General features: G+C 43.1%; 1 non-coding gene across 1 annotated transcript; it reads left to right on the top strand.

Moving 5' to 3' along the window:
* Positions 1-790: 790 nt before the first annotated feature.
* trnat-ugu (transfer RNA threonine (anticodon UGU)) lies at positions 791-866 on the top strand. The gene has a single exon. It is a non-coding gene; the product is annotated as a tRNA-Thr (tRNA).
* Positions 867-17,526: the final 16,660 nt, after the last annotated feature.

Raw genomic sequence — 17,526 nt, 5'->3', positions numbered from 1 at the left:
TTAGCAAAAATAGATAAGATCTTGCTACCATGGAAAGGAAATTACCTGTCTATTTGTGGAAAAATCCCCTGATTAACTCTTTAATCATATCCCAGTTTACCCTGATTAACTCTTTAGTCATGTCCCAGTTTACCCTGATTAACTCTTTAGTCATATCCCAGTTTACCCTGATTAACTCTTTAGTTATATCCCAGTTTACCCTGATTAACTCTTACCTAGCGAACAGTTTTTTTATTGTATGAGAAAAAAATATTCAATGTTATTGGAACGGCAAGCCAGACAAAATTAAACAGGCCTATTTATATAATGAATATGAATTTAGGGGGGCAGGAATAATTCAATATTAAAGCATTAGACCTCTCACTAAAGGCTTCAGTCATGCATAAATTATACTTAAATCTGAAATGGATCTCTAGCAAATTAGTAAAAATGTCTCACTCCATGTTCAAGAATGGCCTTTTTCCCTTTATTCAGATTACAACCTCTCACTTTCAGTTATATGAAAAGGAAATCATCTCCCAAATTTCGTTATTTTTAAAACAAACCTAAGAAAGTTGGTTACAATTTTAATTTCATCCACCAGAAAAAAACAGAACAAGTAATACAACAAATATTGTGGTTAAACTCAAATATAATATAAAAAAAGGAAGAGGAAAGTGGAAGGGGGAAAAAGTAAGGAACTTGTCTGTCGGCCCTGTATTAAAGACCATAATTGGTTAAAGAAAATTGTGATAAATAAAAAAGTATACCAGTTAATTCAGGATCAAAAAAATGACAGCCGTGCCATATAGCCTTCCCTGTAGCTCAGTTGGTAGAGCATGGTGTTTGTAACGCCAGGGTTGTGGGTTCGATTCCCACGGGGGGCCAGCACAGAAAAATAAATAAATAAATAAAAAAAAAAAAATGTATGAAATGTATGCATTCACTACTGTAAGTCGCTCTGGATAAGAGCATGTGCTAAATGACTCAAATGTCAAATATAGATTGCAAAATAGTTGGGAAGAGTTTTTTTGACGTACTGATTTCATGGCACATGCTTTATGAACTGATACATAAAACAACCCCAGATTCAAAACTTTGAATTTCTTGCAACCAATGGAATGTTATTTATATGGGGGATACAACCTTCCCGGGTCTGCAGATTTTTCTGTGAAGAGACAGAATCAGATCATTTGTTTTGGTACTGTGCATATGTAGCTTATTTTTGGTCACAGGTCCAGGAATGGCTGAAGAATTGCAACATTTACCTGGAGCGAACCCTGCAGATAGCACTACTGGGGGATTTGAAAAGTCACAGTCAGTCGATCAATAATATAATACTTTTAGCAAAAATATGTTTATTTTCAATTGACAATCTGTAGAAAATAGAAAGTTTCAGAAATTTTGTGAACCATCACAGCACAGTTGAAAAATATATGGGGAAATAGAAATGGATGGATCTGGTGTTTTGCGGGTACTATTTAATGAAGCTGCCAGTTGAGGACTTGTGAGGCATCTGTTTCTCAAACTAGACACTAATGTACTTGTCCTCTTGCTCAGTTGTGCACCGGGGCCTCCCACTCCTCTTTCTATTCTGGTTAGAGCCAGTTTGCGTTGTTCTGTGAAGGGAGTAGTACACAGAATGGTACAAGATCTTCAGTTTCTTTCACCCTGGTGAAAAGTATTGCATTATATAGGGAAATGGCTGCCCTTTGGGACTCAGCGATGGTTTTATACATGATATTGGAGTCGTGGCCTTAATGTGTTGTAAAAAATGTGTCATGAAATGTAATGTCATGTAATATTTAAAATTATATATAACTGCCTTAATGTTGCTGGACCCTCACCCCTCTTTACACCACTGCTACTCTCTGTTGTCATCTATGCATAGTGACTTTTAATAACTCTACCTACATGTATATACTACCTGAAATAAACGGTGCCGCCCCGAGGTAGCCTAGTGGTTAGAGCGTTAGACTAGTAACCGAAAGGTTGCAAGATTGAATCCCCGAGCTGACAAGGTACAAATCTGTCGTTCTCCCCTGAACAAGGCAGTTAACCCACTGTTCCTAGGCCGTCATTGAAAATAACAATTTGTTCTTAACTGACTTGCCTAGTTAACTAAAGGTAAAACAAATAAAATACTGTGTACCGGTACCCCCTGTATATAGTCTCGCTATTGTTATTTTACTGGTGCTCTTTAATTACTTGTTACTTTTATTTCTCATGATCAAATACACATTTAACCCTAATAACTACCGTGGGATATGCATCAACAGGGAAAATCCTCTGCATTAACATTAACAGCTGACTCGTACATTTCCTCAGTGAAAATAATGTACCGAGTAAATGTCAAATTGGTTTTTTACCAAATTAGCGTACTAAAAAGGCAAAGTCTTCTCATGCTTTTTGGATTTCAAAAAAGCTTTTGACTCCATTTGGCATAAGGGTCTGCTATACAAAGTGTTGGAAAGTGGTGTTGGGGGAAAAACACAGGACATTATAAAATCCATGTACACAATTTTTATTTTACCCTTACTTTACCAGGTAAGTTGACTGAGAACACATTCTCATTTACAGCAACAACCTGGGGAATAGTTACAGGGGAGAGGAGGGGGGATGAATGAGCCAATTGTAAGCTGGGGATGATTAGGTGGCCATGATGGTTTGAGGGACAGATTGGGAATTTATCCAGGACACCGGGGGTTAACACCCCTACACTTACGATAAGCACCATGGGATCTTTAATGACCTCAGAGAGTCAGAACACCCGTTTAATAACCCATCTGAAAGTCAGCACCCTACACAGGGCAGTGTCCTCAATCACTGCCCTGGGGCATTGGGATATTTATTTTAGACCAGAGGAAAGAGTGCCTCCTACTCACCCTCCAACACCACTTTTTTTAATTTATTTTAATTTATTTATTTCACCTTTATTTAACCAGGGCTAACGTTAGCAGACTGCTAGGGCTAACGTTAGCAGACTAGTAGGGCTAACGTTAGCAGACTGGTAGGGCTAACGTTAGCAGACTAGTAGGGCTAACGTTAGCAGACTGGTAGGGCTAACGTTAGCAGACTGGTAGGGCTAACGTTAGCAGACTAGTAGGGCTAACGTTAGCAGACTGGTAGGGCTAATGTTAGCAGAATAGTAGGGCTAACGTTAGCAGACTAGTAGGGCTATCGTTAGCAGACTGGTAGGGCTAACGTTAGCAGACTGGTAGGGCTAACGTTAGCAGACTGGTAGGGCTAACGTTAGCAGACTGGTAGGGCTAATGTTAGCAGACTGGTAGGGCTAACGTTAGCAGACTGGTAGGGCTAACGTTAGTAGACTGGTAGGGCTAACGTTAGCAGGGTTTTTGAAATATTTTTATTTATTTCACCTTTATTTAACCAGGTAGACCAGTTGAGAACAAGTTCTCATTTGCAACTGCGACCTGGCCAAGATAAAGCATAGCAGTTCAACACATACAACACAGAGTTACACATGGAATAAACAAAACATAAGGTCAATAATACAGTAGAAAAAAGAAAACAAAAAGTCTATATACAGTGAGTGCAAGTTAGGTAAAATAAGGGAATTAAGGCAATAAATAGGCCATGGTGGCGAAGTAATTACAATATGGCAATTAAACACTGGAATGGTAGACGTGCAAAAGATGGATGTGCAAGTAGAGATACTGGGGTGCAAAAGGAGCAAATTAAATAAATAAATAAATACAGTATGGGAATGAGGTAGATAGATGGGCTATGAATAGGTGCAGTGATCTGTGAGCTGCTCTGACAGCTGGTGCTTAAAGCTAGTGAGGGAGATGGGAATCTCCAGCTTTAGTGATTTTTGCAGTTTGTTCCAGTCATTTGCAGCAGAGAACTGGAAGGAAAGACGACCAAAGGAGGAATTGGCTTTGGGGGTGACCAGTGAGATATACCTGCTCGAGCACGTGCTACGAGTGGGTGCTGCTATGGTGACTAACGAGCTGAGATAAGGCGGGGCTTTACCTAGCAGAGACTTGTAGATAACCTGTAGCCAGTGGGTTTGGCGACGAGTATGAAGCGAGGGCCAGCCAACGAGAGCATATAGGTTGCAGTGGTTGGTAGTGTATGGGGCTTTGGTGACAAAACGGATGGCACTGTGATAGACTGCATCCAGTTTGTTGAGTAGAGTGTTGGAGGCTATTTTATAGATGACATCGCCAAAGTCGAGGATCGGTAGGATGGTCAGTTTTACGAGGGTATGTTTGGCAGCATGAGTGAAGGATGCTTTGTTGCGAAATAGGAAGCCGATTCTAGATTTAATTTTGGATTGGAGATGCTTAATGTGAGTCTGGAAGGGGAGTTTACAGTCTAGCCAGACACCTAGGTATTTGTAGTTATCCACGTATTCTAAGTCAGAACCGTCCAGCGTAGTGATGCTGGATGGCCGGGCAATAATCGGTTGATTAGCATGCATTTAGTTTTATTTGCGTTTAAGAGCAGTTGGAGGCCACGGAAGGAGAGTTGAATGGCATTGAAGCTCGTCTGGAGGGTTGTTAACACAGTGTCCAAAGAAGGGCCAGAAGTATACTGAATGGTGTTGTCTGCGTAGAGGTGGATCAGAGAATCCCCAGCAGCAAGAGCAACATCATTGATGTATACAGAGAAGAGAGTTGGCCCGAGAATTGAACCCTGTGGCACCCCCATTGAGACTGCCAGAGGTCCGGGACAAGAGGCCCTCCGATTTGACACACTGAACTCTATCTGAGAAGTAGTTGGTGAACCAGGCGAGGCAGTCATTTGAGAAACCAAGGCTGTTGAGTCTGCCAATAAGAATGTGGTGATTGACAGAGTCGAAAGCCTTTGCCAGGTCGATGAATACAGCTGCACAGTAATGTCTCTTATCGATGGCGGTTATGATATCGTTATTAAGGACCTTGAGCGTCACTTCCAGCAGCATCTGGTCTCCCATCCAGGGACCAGGACCAGGACCAGGACCGAGGAAAGCCAGCAGTGGGCTGCAGGGTGTTATTCTGCTGGCAAAAAATGCAGGGTAGTATGCACAAACAACAAATGTGTATAGATAAAATTGGCAAAAAACACACACATTTCTTTCCACAGGGCCGTGGGGTGAGACAGAGATGCAGCTTAAGCCCCACCCTCTTCAATATATATATCAACGAATTGACGAGGACACTAGAACAGTCTGCAGCACCTGGACTCACCCTACTAGAATCTAAAGTCAAATGTCTACTGTTTTGCTGATGATCTGGTGCTTCTGTCCCCAACCAAGGAGGGCCAACAGCAGCACCTAGATCTTCTGCACAGATTCTGTCAGACCTGGGCCCTGACAGTAAATCTCAGTAACACAAAAATAATGGTGTTCCAAAAAAGGTCCAGTTGCCAGGACCACAAATACAAATTCCATCTGGACACTGTTGCCCTAGAGCACACAAAAAACTTCACATCAGCCTAAACATCAGCGCCACAGGTAACTTCCAAAAATCTGTGAACAATCTGAGGGACAAAGCAAGGGCTTGAAAAGGAACATAAAATCTCACATACCAACTAGGATCTGGGTAAAAATACTTGAATATGTTATAAAACCCATTGCCCTTTATGGTTGTGAGGTCTGGGGTCCGCTCACCAAACAAGAATTCACAAAATGGGACAAACACTAAATTGAGGCTCTGCATGCAGAATTCTGCAAAAATATCCTCTGTGTACAACCTAAAATACCAAATAATGCATGCAGAGCAGAATTAGGCTGATACCCGGTAATTATCAAAATCCAGAAAAAAATAGCTGTACAATTTTAAAATTTTACACCCAAAAGTCTATTTTTCCTTAACCAGATACTACACAGTGGCAGAATACCTTACCACTGTGACTGACCAAAATGAAGGAAAGCTTTGACTATGTATAGACTCAGTGAGCATAGCCTTGCTATTGTGAGAAGTCGCAGTAGGCAGACTTGGCTCTCAAGAGAAGACAGGCTATGTGCACAATGCCCACAAAATGAGGTGGAAACTGAGCTGCCCTTTCTAACATCCTGCCAAATGTATGACCATATTAGAGACACATATTTCCCACAGATTACACAGATTCACAATGAATTCTAAAACAAACCCAATTTTGATAAACTCCCATATCTACTGGGTGAAATACCACAGTGTGCCATCCCAGCAGCAAGATTTCTGACCTGTTGCCACAAGAAAAGGGAAACCAGTGACAAACAAATACCATTGTAAATACAATCCATATTTAAGTTTATTTATTTTCCCTTTTGTACTTTCTCTATTTGTACATCGTTACAACACTGTATATAGACATAATATGACATTTGACATATCTTTATTATTTTGGAACTTCTGTGAGTGTAATGTTTACTGTTAATTTTTATTGTTTATTTAACTTGCTTTGGCAATGTTAATGTTTCCCATGCCAATAAAGCCCTTGAATTGAATTTTGAGAGAGAGAGGAGAGAAAGTGAGAGTATAGAATGTGAGAGAGAGAGAGAGAGAGAAAGAGAAGAGAGAGAGAGAGAGAGAGAGAGAGAAGTGAGGAGAGAAAGTGAGAGAGTGAGTGAGTGAGTGAGTGAGTGATAGAGTGAGTGAGAGAGAGAGAGAGAGAGAGAGAGTGTGTGAGAGAGAGACAGGAAAACCTGGCTCCCTGTAGAGGAAAGGCTGTGCAACCACTGCACAACAGCAGAACCTGAGACGGAGCTGCATTTCCTGACAAAATGTCAAAAATATAAAACAATTAGAGAGTGTCATTTCCCCAAATTTGAAACCCTTATTCAAGGTTTCAAAGACCTCTCTGATGAGGATAGGCTACCCGTCCTGTTGGGGGAGGACACAGAGAGCTGTGGGTTGGCAGCGCACTACATTGCTGCATGCCATAAATTGAGGGATAGTGTCTGACGGACCAATAAACCTGCACATGTACTCTACTATATGGCTATTGTTATTGTTGAATGTATGGTTATATTGACCGTTGGTTATTGTTGTTACTGTTGTCCCGTTGACAATTTTGATTCTCATTTTTATTTATTTTTATATTGTAAATATCCAAAGTAAGCTTTGGCAATATGTACATTGTTACGTCATGCCAATAAAGCGAATTGAATTGAAATTGAGAGAGAGAGAGAAGTGGGGCATATAGAATTGTATCTATCAGAGTTTTACTTATTTTCCGGAAACATTTCATGTCACAATCTGCATGAAGTCAGTTGCAGAGTTTGAATTGCCTCAGACAGAGATGACTCCCAAATTGTACCCTATTTCCTACACCCTATTCCCCCCTGTGGGCCCTGGTCAAAAGTAGTGCACTACCCTATGGGTCCTGGTCTAAAGTAGTGCACTTTATAGGGAATAAGGGGCCATTTGGGAGACATCCTCAGACACAAAGACAGCTGTAACTCAACAGCTGCTACCCATGCTTCTTTAGTTCCTTATTCCTCCCCCCTTTCCCCACCTTATTCCTCCCCCCTATCCCCACCTTATTCCTCCCCCCTATCCCCACCTTATTCCTCCCCCCTTTCCCCACCTTATTCCTCCCCCCTATCCCCACCTTATTCCTCCCCCCTTTCCCCACCTTATTCCTCCCCCCTATCCCCACCTTATTCCTCCCCCCTATCCCCACCTTATTCCTCCCCCTTTCCCCACCTTATTCCTCCCCCCTATCCCCACCTTATTCCTCCCCCCTATCCCCACCTTATTCCTCCCCCCTATCCCCACCTTATTCCTCCCCCCTATCCCCACCTTATTCCTCCCCCCTATCCTCACCTTATTCCTCCCCCCTATCCCCACCTTATTCCTCCCCCTATCCCCACCTTATTCCTCCCCCCTATCCTCACCTTATTCCTCCCCCCTTTCCCCACCTTATTCCTCCCCCCTTTCCCCTTCTTCCACACTAACAGATGTACATGACCTTATAGAAATGTCCACATAATAATTCACATTTTCTGTTGCTGCAGGGTTATTTTCCTGCTGTGAGAAACTGGTCAATCGAAATTAGTATATCTGTGTCTGCCTTAAAAGGAACTGAATCTGCTGAGACTGTTTCCTTCCTCTTCAACAAACATGTTGTTGGGAACATCAGACTACGTAGATACCAACATCTTCAAATCTGTGAAAAGAAACCAATGACAAAGACCAATTTCATGAGACATGCTTTTCAGTTTCTTTAGGTGTGACCCAGACCTGGGTACTATTTGAAATCATTGTATTTTTCTATTTGTTTCGTTGCATCAGGCAAACTCAATCAAGCACAGTTAAAGTGCAAACCCTGCCCAACTGGCACTCCAGGCAGGCTAAAGGAACAACCTGGTCTCATAGACTAGACGTAACATAGTAAATGTAAATCCAAAACACTGAAGTTAGTACAATATGTTACTTTTGGTTTGGTTACATAAGACAGATGGTTGCTTAAAGCAAAAATGAAAGTAGGGTGGTTGGTCGGGCGTATAATGCAAACGTCTAGCAACCCAAAGGTTGAGAGTTCAAATCTCATCACGGACAACTTTAGCATTTTATCTAATTAGCTTTTCAATTACTTACTACTTTTTTGCTACTTTGCAACTACTAAAGATGTTAGCTAACCCTAACCCTAACCTTAACCCTTTAACCTAGCTCCTAAACTTAACCCTAACTTTAACCCTAACCCCTAGCCTAGCTAACGTTAGCCAGCTAGAATTCGTGACATATCATTCATTTATCAAATTCGTAACATATAATACAAATTGTAATTCATAACATATCATACTAAACGAAGTATCTCAGATTTACGTACAGAATAATACGAAATGCTCTGAGACCAGGTTGAAAGGAAACACTAAATATTAGGGTTCAAATAGTATTTAAAACCCAGGACTGGCGTGACCAAACCTCCTTACATGTGATCCACACAGCCGACTTGGAGTTTGAGCGCTTCCGTATTTCTAACCTGTAGTACATGAGTCATGGTTCCTCTTATTAAGCAGCTAGCGTGAGGCCAAACCTCGTCCGGAGCTGAGAATCAGAATAACAGGATGTGTTGTGGTTGAGAGAGAGAAAGATGGCAGCTCGCCAGCAGCCAATGGCTAACACGACACGCTGTTCGAAAATATAGGAATCTAAAGACCAGGGTGGACTAAAATTATTTAGAACCTATTGTCACCGCTCAAGAGTTTGTCACCCTTGGTGAACATAACTCAGAGAAAATGCATATCACATGTGGCGTTCCGCAAGGTTCGATTTCGGGTCCGGTACTGTTCAGTTTATATATGTTACCACTTAGCAGCATTATCAGAAGGCACAGCATTGCTTTTTCATTGCTATGCAGACGATAGACTGCTTTACATATCTGTGTCATCAAAGGATTTTAGCTCCACGGAAAAATTACGAGACTGTATTAGTGATTTGAATATTTGGATGGCTCACAACTTCCTCCAGCTAAATCAAGACAAGACAAAGGTACTTGTTAATGGAGCCAAAGCACAGAGAGAGAATCTGGCCGCACATTTTAATTCACAGGCAATAAAGATAAAACACACGATAAGACACCTAGGTGTTCATTTAGATTCTGAACTCAATTGTGAATCACACATTAGGAATGTGTGACCAAAATAGCTTTTTTTACAACCTGAGGAACATTGCCAAGGTGCGACCTTTTCTCTCTGAGGCTGATACAGAGAGACTCATCCATGCTTTTATTAAAAGCAGGCTTGACTACGGCAATGCTCTCCTGTCTGGTCTACCAAGAAAGCCATTGGTCAACTGTATAACATACAGAATGCTGCAGCGTGGGTACCGACCAAGACCAGATGGAGAGAACACACATTACACCAGTTTTAAGGTCTCTGTACTGGCTGCCTGTCAGTTTTATAATACATTTTAATATTCTTCTATTGGGTTTTAAGTCAATCCATGATTGTGCAGCCCAATACATGTCAGACATGCTTTTAAGTTCTGTACCCAGTAGGTCCCTCAAGTTCTCTGGCCTTTTAATTATCCCAAAGCCCAGGACCAAGAGGCATGGAGAGGCAGCCTTTAGTTACTATGCCCCCAGCCTTTAGTTACTATACCCCCAGCCTTTAGTTACTATGCCCCCAGCCTTTAGTTACTATGCCCCCAGCCTTTAGTTACTATGGCCCCAGCCTTTAGTTACTATACCCCCAGCCTTTAGTTACTATGCCCCCAGCCTTTAGTTACTATACCCCCAGCCTTTAGTTACTATACCCCCAGCCTTTAGTTACTATGTCCCCAGCCTTTAGTTACTATGCCCCCAGCCTTTAGTTACTATGGCCCCAGCCTTTAGTTACTATAACCCCAGCCTTTAGTTACTATACCCCCAGCCTTTAGTTACTATGCCCCCAGCCTTTAGTTACTATGGGCCCCCAGCCTTTAGTTACTATGCCCCCAGCCTTTAGTTACTATACCCCCAGCCTTTAGTTACTATGGCCCCAGCCTTTAGTTACTATACCCCCAGCCTTTAGTTACTATGGCCCCAGCCTTTAGTTACTATACCCCCAGCCTTTAGTTACTATGGGCCCCCAGCCTTTAGTTACTATGCCCCCAGCCTTTAGTTACTATGGCCCCAGCCTTTAGTTACTATGCCCCCAGCCTTTAGTTACTATGCCCCCAGCCTTTAGTTACTATGCCCCCAGCCTCTGGAACAGCCTGCCAGAGAACCTGAGGGGGGCTGAAACTGTGGACATAGTTAAAAGAGTACCACTGGGTGGGGAGGTAATGGTTAGGACTATAGTACCACTGGGTGGGGGGTAATGGATAGGACTATAGTACCAGTGGGTGGGGGGTAATGGATAGGACTATAGTACCACTGGGTGGGGAGGTAATGGATAGGACTATAGTACCACTGGGTGGGGGGTAATGGATAGGACTATAGTACCACTGGGTGGGGAGGTAATGGTTAGGACTATAGTACCACTGGGTGGGGGGTAATGGATAGGACTATAGTACCACTGGGTGGGGAGGTAATGGATAGGACTATAGTACCACTGGGTGGGGGGGTAATGGATAGGACTATAGTACCACTGGGTGGGAGGTAATGGATAGGACTATAGTACCACTGGGTGGGGGTAATGGATAGGACTATAGTACCACTGGGTGGGGAGGTAATGGTTAGGACTATAGTACCACTGGGTGGGGGGTAATGGATAGGACTATAGTACCACTGGGTGGGGGGTAATGGATAGGACTATAGTACCACTGGGTGGGAGGTAATGGATAGGACTATAGTACCACTGGGTGGGGAGGTAATGGATAGGACTATAGTACCACTGGGTGGGGGGTAATGGATAGGACTATAGTACCACTGGGTGGGGAGGTAATGGATAGGACTATAGTACCACTGGGTGGGGAGGTAATGGATAGGACTATAGTACCACTGGGTGGGGGGTAATGGTTAGGACTATAGTACCACTGGGTGGGGGGTAATGGTTAGGACTATAGTACCACTGGGTGGGGGGTAATGGATAGGACTATAGTACCACTGGGTGGGGGGTAATGGTTAGGACTATAGTACCACTGGGTGGGGGGTAATGGATAGGACTATAGTACCACTGGGTGGGGAGGTAATGGTTAGGACTATAGTACCACTGGGTGGGGGGTAATGGATAGGACTATAGTACCACTGGGTGGGGGGTAATGGATAGGACTATAGTACCACTGGGTGGGGAGGTAATGGTTAGGACTATAGTACCACTGGGTGGGGGGTAATGGATAGGACTATAGTACCACTGGGTGGGGGGTAATGGATAGGACTATAGTACCACTGGGTGGGGGGTAATGGATAGGACTATAGTACCACTGGGTGGGGGTAATGGATAGGACTATAGTACCACTGGGTGGGGGGTAATGGATAGGACTATAGTACCACTGGGTGGGGGGTAATGGATAGGACTATAGTACCACTGGGTGGGGGGTAATGGATAGGACTATAGTACCACTGGGTGGGGAGGTAATGGATAGGACTATAGTACCACTGGGTGGGGGGTAATGGATAGGACTATAGTACCACTGGGTGGGGGGTAATGGATAGGACTATAGTACCACTGGGTGGGGGGTAATGGACAGGACTATATGTTTATATCTAGAGGAGGTATAGTGGTGGTATGGTTTATATCTAGAGGAGGTATAGTGGTGGTATGGTGGGTTTATATCTAGAGGAGGTATAGTGGTGGTATGGTGGGTTTATATCTAGAGGAGGTATAGTGGTGGTGGGTTTATATCTAGAGGAGGTATAGTGGTGGTATGGTTTATATCTAGAGGAGGTATAGTGGTGGTATGGTGGGTTTATATCTAGAGGAGGTATAGTGGTGGTGGGTTTATATCTAGAGGAGGTATAGTGGTGGTATGGTGGGTTTATATCTAGAGGAGGTATAGTGGTGGTATGGTTTATATCTAGAGGAGGTATAGTGGTGGTATGGTGGGTTTATATCTAGAGGAGGTATAGTGGTGGTATGGTGGGTTTATATCTAGAGGAGGTATAGTGGTGGTATGGTTTATATCTAGAGGAGGTATAGTGGTGGTATGGTTTATATCTAGAGGAGGTATAGTGGTGGTATGGTGGGTTTATATCTAGAGGAGGTATAGTGGTGGTATGGTGGGTTTATATCTAGAGGAGGTATAGTGGTGGTATGGTTTATATCTAGAGGAGGTATAGTGGTGGTATGGTGGGTTTATATCTAGAGGAGGTATAGTGGTGGTGGGTTTATATCTAGAGGAGGTATAGTGGTGGTATGGTTTATATCTAGAGGAGGTATAGTGGTGGTATGGTGGGTTTATATCTAGAGGAGGTATAGTGGTGGTGGGTTTATATCTAGAGGAGGTATAGTGGTGGTATGGTGGGTTTATATCTAGAGGAGGTATAGTGGTGGTTTGGTGGGTTTATATCTAGAGGAGGTATAGTGGTGGTGGGTTTATATCTAGAGGAGGTATAGTGGTGGTATGGTTTATATCTAGAGGAGGTATAGTGGTGGTATGGTGGGTTTATATCTAGAGGAGGTATAGTGGTGGTATGGTGGGTTTATATCTAGAGGAGGTATAGTGGTGGTATGGTTTATATCTAGAGGAGGTATAGTGGTGGTATGGTTTATATCTAGAGGAGGTATAGTGGTGGTATGGTTTATATCTAGAGGAGGTATAGTGGTGGTATGGTGGGTTTATATCTAGAGGAGGTATAGTGGTGGTATGGTTTATATCTAGAGGAGGTATAGTGGTGGTGGGTTTATATCTAGAGGAGGTATAGTGGTGGTATGGTGGGTTTATATCTAGAGGAGGTATAGTGGTGGTATGGTGGGTTTATATCTAGAGGAGGTATAGTGGTGGTATGGTTTATATCTAGAGGAGGTATAGTGGTGGTATGGTTTATATCTAGAGGAGGTATAGTGGTGGTATGGTGGGTTTATATCTAGAGGAGGTATAGTGGTGGTATGGTGGGTTTATATCTAGAGGAGCTATAGTGGTGGTGGGTTTATATCTAGAGGAGGTGTAGTGGTGGTATGGTTTATATCTAGAGGAGGTATAGTGGTGGTATGGTGGGTTTATATCTAGAGGAGGTATAGTGGTGGTATGGTGGGTTTATATCTAGAGGAGGTATAGTGGTGGTATGGTGGGTTTATATCTAGAGGAGGTATAGTGGTGGTGGGTTTATATCTAGAGGAGGTATAGTGGTGGTATGGTGGGTTTATATCTAGAGGAGGTATAGTGGTGGTATGGTTTATATCTAGAGGAGGTATAGTGGTGGTATGGTGGGTTTATATCTAGAGGAGGTATAGTGGTGGTATGGTTTATATCTAGAGGAGGTATAGTGGTGGTATGGTTTATATCTAGAGGAGGTATAGTGGTGGTATGGTGGGTTTATATCTAGAGGAGGTATAGTGGTGGTATGGTGGGTTTATATCTAGAGGAGGTATAGTGGTGGTATGGTTTATATCTAGAGGAGGTATAGTGGTGTTATGGTGGGTTTATATCTAGAGGAGGTATAGTGGTGGTATGGTTTATATCTAGAGGAGGTATAGTGGTGGTATGGTTTATATCTAGAGGAGGTATAGTGGTGGTATGGTGGGTTTATATCTAGAGGAGGTATAGTGGTGGTATGGTTTATATCTAGAGGAGGTATAGTGGTGGTATGGTTTATATCTAGAGGAGGTGTAGTGGTGGTATGGTTTATATCTAGAGGAGGTATAGTGGTGGTGGGTTTATATCTAGAGGAGGTATAGTGGTGGTGGGTTTATATCTAGAGGAGGTATAGTGGTGGTATGGTGGGTTTATATCTAGAGGAGCTATAGTGGTGGTGGGTTTATATCTAGAGGAGGTATAGTGGTGGTATGGTGGGTTTATATCTAGAGGAGGTATAGTGGTGGTATGGTTTATATCTAGAGGAGGTATAGTGGTGGTATGGTTTATATCTAGAGGAGGTGTAGTGGTGGTATGGTTTATATCTAGAGGAGGTATAGTGGTGGTATGGTGGGTTTATATCTAGAGGAGGTATAGTGGTGGTATGGTTTATATCTAGAGGAGGTATAGTGGTGGTATGGTGGGTTTATATCTAGAGGAGCTATAGTGGTGGTGGGTTTATATCTAGAGGAGGTGTAGTGGTGGTATGGTTTATATCTAGAGGAGGTATAGTGGTGGTATGGTGGGTTTATATCTAGAGGAGGTATAGTGGTGGTGGGTTTATATCTAGAGGAGGTATAGTGGTGGTATGGTGGGTTTATATCTAGAGGAGGTATAGTGGTGGTATGGTTTATATCTAGAGGAGGTATAGTGGTGGTATGGTGGGTTTATATCTAGAGGAGGTATAGTGGTGGTATGGTTTATATCTAGAGGAGGTATAGTGGTGGTATGGTTTATATCTAGAGGAGGTATAGTGGTGGTATGGTTTATATCTAGAGGAGGTATAGTGGTGGTATGGTGGGTTTATATCTAGAGGAGGTATAGTGGTGGTATGGTTTATATCTAGAGGAGGTATAGTGGTGGTGGGTTTATATCTAGAGGAGGTATAGTGGTGGTGGGTTTATATCTAGAGGAGGTATAGTGGTGGTGGGTTTATATCTAGAGGAGGTATAGTGGTGGTATGGTGGGTTTATATCTAGAGGAGGTATAGTGGTGGTATGGTGGGTTTATATCTAGAGGAGGTATAGTGGTGGTATGGTGCGTTTATATCTAGAGGAGGTATAGTGGTGGTATGGTTTATATCTAGAGGAGGTATAGTGGTGGTATGGTGGGTTTATATCTAGAGGAGGTATAGTGGTTGTATGGTTTATATCTAGAGGAGATATAGTGGTGGTGGGTTTATATCTAGAGGAGGTATAGTGGTGGTATGGTGGGTTTATATCTAGAGGAGGTATAGTGGTGGTATGGTGGGTTTATATCTAGAGGAGGTATAGTGGTGGTGGGTTTATATCTAGAGGAGGTATAGTGGTGGTATGGTGGGTTTATATCTAGAGGAGGTATAGTGGTGGTATGGTGGGTTTATATCTAGAGGAGGTATAGTGGTGGTATGGTTTATATCTAGAGGAGGTATAGTGGTGGTATGGTTTATATCTAGAGGAGGTATAGTGGTGGTATGGTTTATATCTAGAGGAGGTATAGTGGTGGTATGGTTTATATCTAGAGGAGGTATAGTGGTGGTATGGTGGGTTTATATCTAGAGGAGGTATAGTGGTGGTATGGTTTATATCTAGAGGAGGTTTAGTGGTGGTATGGTTTATATCTAGAGGAGGTATAGTGGTGGTATGGTTTATATCTAGAGGAGGTATAGTGGTGGTATGGTTTATATCTAGAGGAGGTATAGTGGTGGTATGGTGGGTTTATATCTAGAGGAGGTATAGTGGTGGTATGGTGGGTTTATATCTAGAGGAGGTATAGTGGTGGTATGGTGGGTTTATATCTAGAGGAGGTATAGTGGTGGTATGGTTTATATCTAGAGGAGGTATAGTGGTGGTGGGTTTATATCTAGAGGAGGTATAGTGGTGGTATGGTGGGTTTATATCTAGAGGAGGTATAGTGGTGGTATGGTGGGTTTATATCTAGAGGAGGTATAGTGGTGGTATGGTTTACACACCCCATTTCCGGTCCGGAGCGAGCAGTCGCACTTCGCTTCGCTCCACAGGTAATATTACACTTCTTTACATTACAACGGTTTGGTTTGTTTGATCTGAGCAATTTTTCTTAGCTATCAAAGATAATTGTGTAGTTTAGAGTAATTAGAGTAATTACCGAGGCTAGCTATTTTTTCGTCCTCCTAACGTAGTCAACACTGCTAGCTAGCCAACCGTTACCGACTAGCAGCGCTGTAAATACTAATACATTACGACGGAACGATTTGACTAGTGCAGTGTTAGCTAGCTAGCTACATAGCTGTCTTTGTCAAAGCTTGATAATTGTGTAGCTTAGTAACTATCGAGGTTAGCTAGGTTAGCTAGCCAGCTATTTCCGTCCCCCGCGACGCCATTGTTCCATACCTAGCCAACCATCACCGACGAGCAGCATTGTAGAAACTAAATACATTACAAAGGAACGTCTTGATTAGTGTTATGTTATGTTAGCTAGCTACAAAGTTGCTTCTGTATAATAGCCAACCTCTACCGACTAGCAGCACTGTAGAAACTATTACATTACAACGGAACGACTTGATTAGTGTAGTGTTGTGTTAGTTAGCTAGCATTTTCGTCATTTTAGTCAATAAGATTTTCGCAACGTAAGCTTAACATTCTGAACATTCGAGACGTGTAGTCCACTTGTCATTCCAATCTCCTTTGCATTAGCGTAGCCTCTTCTGTAGCTTGTCAACTATGTGTCTGTCTATCCCTGTTCTCTCCCCTCTGCACAGGCCATACAAACGCTTCACACCGCGTGGCCGCTGCCGCTCTAACCTGGTGGTCCCAGCGCGCACGACCCACGTGGAGTTCCAGGTCTCCGGCAGCCTCTGGAACTGCCGGTCTGCGGCCAACAAGGCTGAGTTCATCTCAGCCTATGCTACCCTCCAGTCCCTAGACTTCCTGGCGCTGACGGAAACATGGATTACCACAGATAACACTGCTACTCCTACTGCTCTCTCCTCGTCTGCCTACGTGTTCTCGCATACCCCTAGAGCATCGAGCCAGCGGGGTGGTGGCACTGGAATCCTCATCTCTCCCAAGTGGACATTCTCTCTTTCTCCCCTGACCCATCTGTCTATCTCCTCATTTGAATTCCATGCTGTCACAGTTACCAGCCCTTTCAAGCTTAACATCGTTATCATTTATCGCCCTCCAGGTTCCCTTGGAGAGTTCATCAATGAGCTTGATGCCTTGATAAGTTCCTTCCCTGAGGATGGCTCACCTCTCACAGTTCTGGGTGACTTTAACCTCCCCACGTCTACCTTTGACTCATTCCTCTCTGCCTCCTTCTTTCCACTCCTCTCCTCTTTTGACCTCACCCTCTCACCTTCACCCCCCTACTCACAAGGCAGGCAATACACTTGACCTCATCTTTACTAGATGCTGTTCTTCCACTAATCTCATTGCAACTCCCCTCCAAGTCTCCGACCACTACCTTGTATCCTTTTCCCTCTCGCTCTCATCCAACA

This window comes from Salmo trutta, chromosome 33 (genome assembly GCF_901001165.1).
Source record: "Salmo trutta chromosome 33, fSalTru1.1, whole genome shotgun sequence".
NCBI classification, from domain to species: domain Eukaryota; kingdom Metazoa; phylum Chordata; class Actinopteri; order Salmoniformes; family Salmonidae; genus Salmo; species Salmo trutta.
The sequence above is the reverse complement of the archived record's forward strand: the minus strand, read 5'-3'. Positions and strand labels throughout refer to the sequence as shown.